Here is a 10,668-nt window from a genome sequence, read left to right on the forward strand (position 1 = left end):
AGCCGATACTCCCCCTAAAGGGATGATTTCTGTTTACGAGGCTGCCATTTCTCAAGGCAACCTTCGATTTTCACTTACCCCCTTTTTCCGCAGTGTTTGCGAATACTATAAGATTGCCATGGCACAGTTGCATCCAAACGCGATTAATAAAATTGTGATGTTCGAGATGTACTGCAATGCCACCGGCCAACCACTGCTGCTGAACGTGTTTCGTATGTGCAATAGCCTAGTGCTATACGATGTGGGGTGGTTTTCTTTGAAATGTCCCGTTCATATTGATTATAAACGTTCCATATTAATTGATTTCGTTGCGAGGTTTTGACCTCTATATGAGACGTTTTTCAAAGACTGCATTCATTTTTAAAACAACCATAACCTTTATTTTATCAATAAAGGTTTCAAAAGCATTACGTAGATTATCAAATAATGATAATCTAAAATATACTGTTTACACACTACCATTACATAATGGTTTACAATAGAAATATATTACATCGACATATGTTTCTTGAATGCAGTTTTTACATAATATCATATAAACATGGACTTCAAATCTTGTCCTTATTTTAGTATGCAACAGCGGAAGCTCTGAATATTCACCTGAGAATAAACATGCTTTAAACGTCAACAAAAATGTTGGTGAGTTATAGGTTTAACCTATATATATCAAATCGTAACAATAGACCACAAGATTTCATATTTCAATATACATCCCATACATAGAGATAAAAATCATTCATATGGTGAACACCTGGTAACCGACATTAACAAGATGCATATATAAGAATATCCCCACCATTCCGGGACACCCTTCGGATATGATATAAATTTCGAAGTACTAAAGCATCCGGTACTTTGGATGGGGTTTGTTAGGCCCAACAGATCTATCTTTAGGATTCGCGTCAATTAGGGTGTCTGTTCCCTAATTCTTAGATTACCAGACTTAATAAAAAGGGGCATATTCGATTTCGATAATTCAACCATAGAATGTAGTTTCACGTACTTGTGTCTATTTTGTAAATCATTTATAAAACCTGCATGTATTCTCATCCCAAAAATATTAGATTTTAAAAGTGGGACTATAACTCACTTTCACAGATTTTTACTTCGTCGGGAAGTAAGACTTGGCCACTGGTCGATTCACGAACCTATAACAAATATGTACATATATATCAAAGTATGTTCAAAATATATTTACAACACTTTTAATACATTTTGATGTTTTAAGTTCATTAAGTCAGCTGTCCTTGTTAGTAACCTACAACTAGTTGTCCAAAGTTAGATGTACAGAAAAAATTGATATATATTATCTTGAATCAATCCACGACCCAGTGTATACACGTCGCAGGCTAGATCACAACTCAAAGTATATATATTTTTGGAATCAACCTCAACCCTGTATAGCTAACTCCCACATTACTGCATATAGAGTGTCTATGATTGTTCCAAATAATATATACACATGGGTCGATATGATATGTCAAAACATTTGCATACGTGTCTATGGTATCCCAAGATTACATAATATATTAGAATACATGTATAATACAATATAAGTTGGCTAGGATATGATTAATATAGATTTGTTACCAATTTTCACGTAGCTACAACAAGAAAAATTATCCAATCTTGTTTTACCCATAACTTCTTCGTTTTAAATCCGTTTTGAGTGAATCAAATTGCTATGGTTTCATATTGAACTCTATTTTATGAATCTAAACAGAAAAAGTATAGGTTTATAGTCGAAAATATAAGTTACAAGTCGTTTTTGTAAGAGGTAGTCATTTCAGTCGAAAGAACGACGTCTTGATGACCATTTTGAAAAACATACTTCCACTTTGAGTTTAACCCTGATTTTTTGATATAGTTTCATGTTCATAAGAAAAATCATTTTCCCAGAAGAACAAATTTTAAATCAAAGTTTATCATAGTTTTTAACTAACTAACCCAAAACAGCCCGCGGTGTTACTACGACGGCGTAAATTCGGTTTTACGGTGTTTTTCGTGTTTCCAGGTTTTAAATCATTAAGTTAGCATATCATATAGATATATAACATGTGTTTAGTTGATTTTAAAAGTCAAGTTAGAAGGATTAACTTTTGTTTGCGAACAAGTTTAGAATTAACTAAACTATGTTCTAGTGATTTTTAAGTTTAAACCTTCGAATAAGATAGCTTTATATGTATGAATCGAATGATGTTATGAACATCATTACTACCTCAAGTTTTCTGGATAAAGCTACTGGAAATGAGAAAAATGGATATAGCTTCAAAGGATCCTTGGATGGCTTAAAAGTTCTTGAAGCAGAATCATGACACGAAAACAGTTCAAGTAAGATTTTCACTCGAAATAAGATTGTTATAGTTATAGAAATTGAATCAAAGTTTGAATATGAGTATTACCTTGTATTAGAAAGATATCTTACTGTAACTAAGAAAGATTTCTTGAGGTTGGATGATCACTCTACAAGATTGGAAGTAAGCTAGTAAACTTGGAGGTATTCTTGATTTTATGAAACTAGAACTTGTAGAATTTATGAAGAACACTTAGAACTTGAAGATAGAACTTGAGAGAGATCAATTAGATGAAGAAAATTGAAGAATGAAAGTGTTTGTAGGTGTTTTTGGTCGTTGGTGTATGGATTAGATATAAAGGATATGTAATTTTGTTTTCATGTAAATAAGTCATGAATGATTACTCATATTTTTGTAATTTTATGAGATATTTCATGCTAGCTGCCAAATGATGGTTCCCACATGTGTTAGGTGACTCACATGGGCTGCTAAGAGCTGATCATTGGAGTGTATATACTAATAGTACATACATCTAAAAGCTGTGTATTGTACGAGTACGAATACGGGTGCATACGAGTAGAATTGTTGATGAAACTGAACGAGGATGTAATTGTAAGCATTTTTGTTAAGTAGAAGTATTTTGATAAGTGTCTTGAAGTCTTTCAAAAGTGTATGAATACATATTAAAACACTACATGTATATACATTTTAACTGAGTCGTTAAGTCATCGTTAGTCATTACATGTAAGTGTTGTTTTGAAACCTTTAGGTTAACGATCTTGTTAAATGTTGTTAACCCAATGTTTATAATATCAAATGAGATTTTAAATTATTATATTATCATGATATTATGATGTACGAATATCTCTTAATATGATATATATACATTAAATGTCGTTACAACGATAATCGTTACATATATGTCTCGTTTCAAAATCATTAAGTTAGTAGTCTTGTTTTTACATATGTAGTTCATTATTAATATACTTAATGATATGTTTACTTATCATAATATCATGTTAACTATATATATAACCATATATATGTCATCATATAGTTTTTACAAGTTTTAACGTTCGTGAATCACCGGTCAACTTGGATGGTCAATTGTCTATATGAAACCTATTTCAATTAATCAAGTCTTAACATGTTTGATTGCTTAACATGTTGGAAACACTTAATCATGTAAATAACAATTTCATTTAATATATATATAAACATGAAAAACTTCGGGTCACTACAGTACCTACCAGTTAAATAAATTTCGTCCCGAAATTTTAAGCAGTTGGAGGTGTTGACGTATCTTCTGGAAATAAATGCGGGTATTTCTTCTTCATCTGATCTTCTCGTTCCCAGGTGAACTCGGGTCCTCTACGGGCATTCCATCGAACCTTAACAATTGGTATCTTGTTTTGCTTAAGTCTTTTAACCTCACGATCCATTATTTCGACGGGTTCTTCGATGAATTGAAGTTTTTCGTTGATTTGGATTTCATCTAACAGAATAGTGAGATCTTCTTTAGCAAAACATTTCTTCAAATTCGAGACGTGGAAAGTGTTATGTACAACCGCGAGTTGTTGAGGTAACTCAAGTCGGTAAGCTACTGGTCCGACACGATCAATAATCTTGAATGGTCCGATATACCTTGGATTTAATTTCCCTCGTTTACCAAATCGAACAACGCCTTTCCAAGGTGCAACTTTAAGCATGACCATCTCTCCAATTTCAAATTCTATATCTTTTCTTTTAATGTCAGCGTAGCTCTTTTGTCGACTTTGGGAAGTTTTCAACCGTTGTTGAATTTGGATGATCTTCTCGGTAGTTTCTTGTATTGTCTCCGGACCCGTAATCTGTCTATCCCCCACTTCACTCCAACAAATCAGAGACCTGCACTTTCTACCATAAAGTGCTTCAAACGGCGCCATCTCAATGCTTGGATGGTAGCTGTTGTTGTAGGAAAATTCTGCTAACGGTAGATGTCGATCCCAACTGTTTCCGAAATCAATAACACATGCTCGTAGCATATCTTCAAGCGTTTGTATCGTCCTTTCGCTCTGCCCATCAGTTTGTGGATGATAGGCAGTACTCATGTCTAGACGAGTTCCTAATGCTTCCTGTAATGTCTGCCAGAATCTTGAAATAAATCTGCCATCCCTATCAGAGATAATAGAGATTGGTATTCCATGTCTGGAGACGACTTCCTTCAAATACAGTCATGCTAACTTCTCCATCTTGTCATCTTCTCTTATTGGCAGGAAGTGTGCTGATTTGGTGAGACGATCAACTATTATCCAAATAGTATCATAACCACTTGCAGTCCTTGGCAATTTAGTGATGAAATCCATGGTAATGTTTTCCCATTTCCATTCCGGGATTTCGGGTTGTTGAAGTAGACCTGATGGTTTCTGATGCTCAGCTTTGACCTTAGAACACGTCAAACATTCTCCTACATATTTAGCAACATCGGCTTTCATACCCGGCCACCAAAAATGTTTCTTGAGATCCTTGTACATCTTCCCCGTTCCAGGATGTATTGAGTATCTGGTTTTATGAGCTTCTCTAAGTACCATTTCTCTCATATCTCCAAATTTTGGTACCCAAATCCTTTCAGCCCTATACCGGGTTCCGTCTTCCCGAATATTAAGATGCTTCTCCGATCCTTTGGGTATTTCATCCTTTAAATTTCCTTCTTTTAAAACTCCTTGTTGCGCCTCCTTTATTTGAGTAGTAAGGTTATTGTGAATCATTATATTCATAGATTTTACTCGAATGGGTTCTCTGTCCTTCCTGCTCAAGGCATCGGCTACCACATTTGCCTTCCCCGGGTGGTAACGAATCTCAAAGTCGTAATCATTCAACAATTCAATCCACCTACGCTGCCTCATATTCAGTTGTTTCTGATTAAATATGTGTTGAAGACTTTTGTGGTCGGTATATATAATACTTTTGACTCCATATAAGTAGTGCCTCCAAGTCTTTAATGCAAAAACAACCGCGCCTAATTCCAAATCATGCGTCGTATAATTTTGTTCGTGAATCTTCAATTGTCTAGACGCATAAGCAATCACCTTCGTTCGTTGCATTAATACACAACCGAGACCTTGCTTTGATGCGTCACAATAAATCATAAAATCATCATTCCCTTCAGGCAATGACAATATAGGTGCCGTAGTTAGCTTTTTCTTCAATAACTGAAACGCTTTCTCTTGTTCATCCTTCCATTCAAATTTCTTCCCTTTATGCGTTAATGCAGTCAAGGGTTTTGCTATTCTGGAAAAGTCTTGGATGAACCTTCTGTAGTAACTAGCTAGTCCTAAAAACTGGCGTACGTGTTTCGGAGTTTTCGGGGTTTCCCACTTTTCAACAGTTTCTATCTTTGCCGGATCCACCTTAATACCTTCTTTGTTCACTATGTGACCGAGGAATTGAACTTCTTCCAACTAAAATGCACACTTTGAAAAATTAGCGTACAATTCTTCCTTCCTCAATACTTCTAACACCTTTCTCAAATGTTCACCGTGTTCTTGATCATTCTTTGAGTAAATAAGTATGTCATCAATGAAAACAATGACAAACTTGTCAAGGTATGGTCCACACACTCGGTTCATAAGGTCCATGAACACAGCTGGTGCATTAGTTAAACCAAACGGCATGACCATAAACTCGTAATGACCGTAACGTGTTCTGAAAGCAGTCTTTGGAATATCATATTCTTTCACCCGCATTTGATGATACCCGGAACGTAAGTCAATCTTTGAATAAACAGACGAGCCTTGTAGTTGATCAAATAAGTCGTCGATTCTCGGTAGTGGGTAGCGGTTCTTGATGGTAAGTTTGTTCAACTCTCGGTAGTCGATACACAACCTGAATGTACCATCTTTCTTCTTGACAAACAAAACAGGAGCTCCCCACGGTGATGTGCTTGGTCGAATGAAACCACGCTCTAAAAGTCTTGTAATTGGCTTTGCAGTTCTTTCATCTCGCTGGGTGCGAGTCTGTAAGGAGCACGATCTATTGGTACAGCTCCTGGTACAAGATCTATTTGAAATTCAACGGATCGATGTGGGGGTAATCCCGGTAATTCTTTTGGAAATACATCGGGAAATTCTTTTGCGACGGGAACATCATTGATGCTCTTTTCTTCAGTTTGTACTTTCTCGATGTGTGCTAGAACAGCATAGCAACCTTTTCTTATTAGTTTTTGTGCCTTCAAATTACTAATAAGATGTAGCTTCGTGTTGCCCTTTTCTCCGTACACCATTAAGGGTTTTCCTTTTTCTCGTATAATGCGAATTGCATTTTTGTAAAAAACGATCTCTGCTTTCACTTCTTTCAACCAGTCCATACCGATTATCACATCAAAACTCCCTAACTCTACTGGTATCAAGTCAATCTTAAATGTTTCGCTAACCAGTTTAATTTCTCGATTCCGACATATATTATCTGCTGAAATTAATTTACCATTTGCTAATTCGAGTAAAAATTTACTATCCAAAGGCGTCAATGGACAACTTAATTTAGCACAAAAATCTCTACTCATATAGCTTCTATCCGCACCCGAATCAAATAAAACGTAAGCAGATTTATTGTCAATAAGAAACGTACCCGTAACAAGCTCCGGGTCTTCCTGTGCCTCTGCCGCATTAATATTGAAAACTCTTCCGCGGCCTTGTCCATTCATGTTCTCCTGGTTCGGGAAATTTCTAATAATGTGGCCCGGTTTTCCACATTTATAACAAACTACATTGGCATAACTTGCTCCGACACTACTTGCTCCGCCATTACTCGTTCCGACACCATTTGTTCCTTTCGTTCTGTTAACCCCTGGTCCGTAGACCTCACACTTCGCCGCGCTATGACCATTTCTTTTACACTTGTTGCAAAATTTGGTGCAGAACCCCGAGTGATACTTTTCACACCTTTGGCATAGCTGCTTCTGATTGTTGTTGTTGTTGTTGCGGTTATTATTGTTGTTGGGATGATTGTTGTAGTTGCTGTTGTAGTTGTTGTTGTTGTTGTTGTTGTTGTTGTTGTTGTTGGGCCATTTGTTGTAGTTGCGATTGATGTTGCGATTGTTGGGATAGTTGTTGCTGTTGTTGTTGTAATTGCTGTTGTTGTTGTATTGGTGATTCTTATCACCATTTTCCTCCCACTTTCTTTTGACTTGCTTCACATTGGCCTCTTCAGCAGTCTGTTCTTTAATTCTTTCTTCAATCTGGTTCACTAGTTTGTGAGCCATTCTACATGCCTGTTGTATGGAGGCGGGCTCGTGTGAACTTATATCTTCTTGGATTCTTTCCGGTAATCCTTTCACAAACGCGTCGATCTTCTCTTCCTCATCTTTGAACGCTCCCGGACACAATAGGCATAATTCTGTGAATCGTCTTTCGTACGTGGTAATATCAAATCCTTGGGTTCGTAACCCTCTAAGTTCTGTCTTGAGCTTATTGACCTCGGTTCTGGGACGGTACTTCTCGTTCATCAAGTGCTTGAATGCTGACCACGGTAGTTGTAACGACCCTGGTTTTTCCAACGTTATTTATTAATAATTATTATTATTAATACGCTTGATTAAACGAATGTATGTTATTACATTTACATGTTGCTTTAATTGCCCGTACTTGAACTTTAAATGCCCGAAACGTCTTTGTGACACCCGGAACTTGCACGAATAATATTTTAAGATATTATTTACATTCATGATTAATTTTATTAATCATTTTAATTAACTAAGGTGATTAGTTAAGTACTTGGGCTTTAATTGGATTTAATTGTTAAACTACTTGCACTTGGGCTTTATTAGTATAATGGACTTTTGACTTGGGCTTCTAAGCCCACCCTACTTATATTATGGATTAATTAGCCCACTCTTGCTACTTGTAAGTATTAGTTTGGAGGTTAACTAGTTAGTTTGTTCAATTGGAATATAGTTGGCTCATTATCCCCATGAACACCACCCTTTTACCCAACTTTTGTAAGCTTTTCCACCAAGTAACCATCAAACAACTCTCTACTCCCCTTGGGAGCTGCTGGCCGTGGGCTAGGAGTACACAAAAGAGATTCAGATCTTTTTTTTTACTCACTTGTTCACTTGCAATCTTCATTTCAAACACACACACTTGAAAACCTCTCAACTTTCCTCTCTTTTTCTCTAATACTTGTAAGCTACTAGGAACTTTTCTTCTTCTTCTTTTGGTTACTAAAACCGTGGCCTTTTACCCCTTAAACATCATCATCAATTGTTGTTTGTTTACTTGTTCTTACTTAATGTTTGAATACATGTAGTTACTAGTTATATGTTACTTACTTTCTAACTTTCAAGAACAAACTTACTAGTTTGATTTCTTCATCTTTATCTTGTTATAACAAGAACATTCAAGAACATAATCTATCTAGTTATGTTCTACATATTTTGTTTCAAAATATTAAAGTTCATAGTTGTATAAACTCTTTACTTGTAGTTCTTGAAGTAACTTTGAAGTTACTTCACTTAAAGATCAACTTGGGTTGAATCTTTAAAAGTAAGAGCAACTATGAATCATCTTCTTGTTTAGTTAGCTTTCTACTTTATTTATTTCAAAGATTATGAGTTCTTGTTGTTAAAATCATACTTGCAAGTCATGGAAGTAAACTTAAGGTTTACTTTACTTAAAGATCAACTTTGGTTGAATCTTTAAAGTATGAGCAACACTTGAACTAGCTACTTGTTTAATTAACTTGTTTCTTTACTTTATGCATTTAAATTACTTGTTTGTTGGTTTGTTGGTCAAGAACTACAAGTTGGCCTTGATCTCATACTCTTGAACTTAAAAGTTAACTTATAAGTTTCAAGAACATAGAAGTGTAACTTACAAGTTACAACTTCAAATACCTTTGAAAGATCTAAGTTATCTAGCTTATGGTCTTCTTAAATTGTCATAAACAAAAGCTATAAAGCTTACATACACTTTACTAGTTGTTGATTTAAGTTTATAACTTGTTTTTACTTCTAAAGTTCATGTAAGTGTTGAAACTAAGCCTTGATGTAACCTTGGTTCATCAAACACTTACAACACTTGCACTTGAGTTATGATGGACAAACCTTGGTCAAAATGATGTTAACACATCAACGAGTTGTACACTTGAAGCTATACGCATCAAGAATGAGAACCGTGATGAACATCAAGCACCGAGACAACCGGAACTCTCCAAAACCCACTGTTATGTCCAAAACCTACTGACCTGATGCTTCTGGAACAGACCAGTAGACCTGGGCTGTTCTAACCTTGATTTTTAGATAGAACTTTTCGAGTAGATAACTTTTCATATAGGACTCGTCTTAATCCGAGTTACGGTTTAGGATTTATGGCCCTCCGATCGTTACCATGTCCTTTAACGTTGTGCAGAAATTTCTGACCTACTCGCACTTAGACCGTCGCCACGGTCAAACCAAGACGAGTTTGCTTCTGTAAATTTTACCACACTTAAGGGACTCGTAGACGGAGCCATGACCACTGGTCTCACCTTAATTCAGTAAGGGTAGAGGCTGTGGTGACTGACCGAAGTCAGCCTTTGTTTTAAACGACTTTCATAAACGAGTCTTACTTGTTACCTTTTGTTTAATGATGATTGATGATGACCCTTATGACCTTAATTACGTACTTGTAAACCTTTTGAGACGACTTATTGACTTAGTGCTATTTGACTTAGGTTGAGGACGTTTGGACCGTTACTTGCACACCACTTTCCGACTACTACCTTACCATTACTACTAATCATTGTGAGTTATAGCATTCCCTTTTTACTTTAACTTATTTTGGGAACTGAGAATGCATGCGGATTTTATGTTTTACATACTAGGCACGAGTACTTAAACTTTATATATGTGTGGGTTATATAACGGCAGAAACATTCCCTTTAGCTCGGTAACGTTTAATCATTGGTTTTTGAACTGTGAACGCGAATCTTAGATATGGATCCATAGGGTTTGACATCCCCACTCGGGCTAGTAGCGCTAGCATTTAACGAGTGTTTAATACTTCGAGGTTATACGCATTTGCCAAGTGCACTTTAAGGGGGTACATTAAACGTTAAGTTAGTTACCGGGTGCCCACGGTTAAGCATATACTTTTACATACTTTTGAAACGCTCGTTGTAGCACTGAAATCTCGTGGCCTACTTACATTACTGTTATACTTAAACTATAGCTCACCAACCTTTGTGTTGACCTTTTTAAGCATGTATTTTCTCAGGTGCTTGAAGTCGCTTCCGCTATCTTACTAGTCGTGCTGTAGAACCCGCTGCCTAGAGTTGTTATCGCATGACTACTTATGTTGCATTCAAACTTTTTACTTATGAACTTATGTTATGTAACGAGCATTATGGTCACGTACCC

Source organism: Rutidosis leptorrhynchoides, chromosome 9, assembly GCF_046630445.1.
Source record: "Rutidosis leptorrhynchoides isolate AG116_Rl617_1_P2 chromosome 9, CSIRO_AGI_Rlap_v1, whole genome shotgun sequence".
NCBI classification, from domain to species: Eukaryota; Viridiplantae; Streptophyta; class Magnoliopsida; order Asterales; family Asteraceae; genus Rutidosis; species Rutidosis leptorrhynchoides.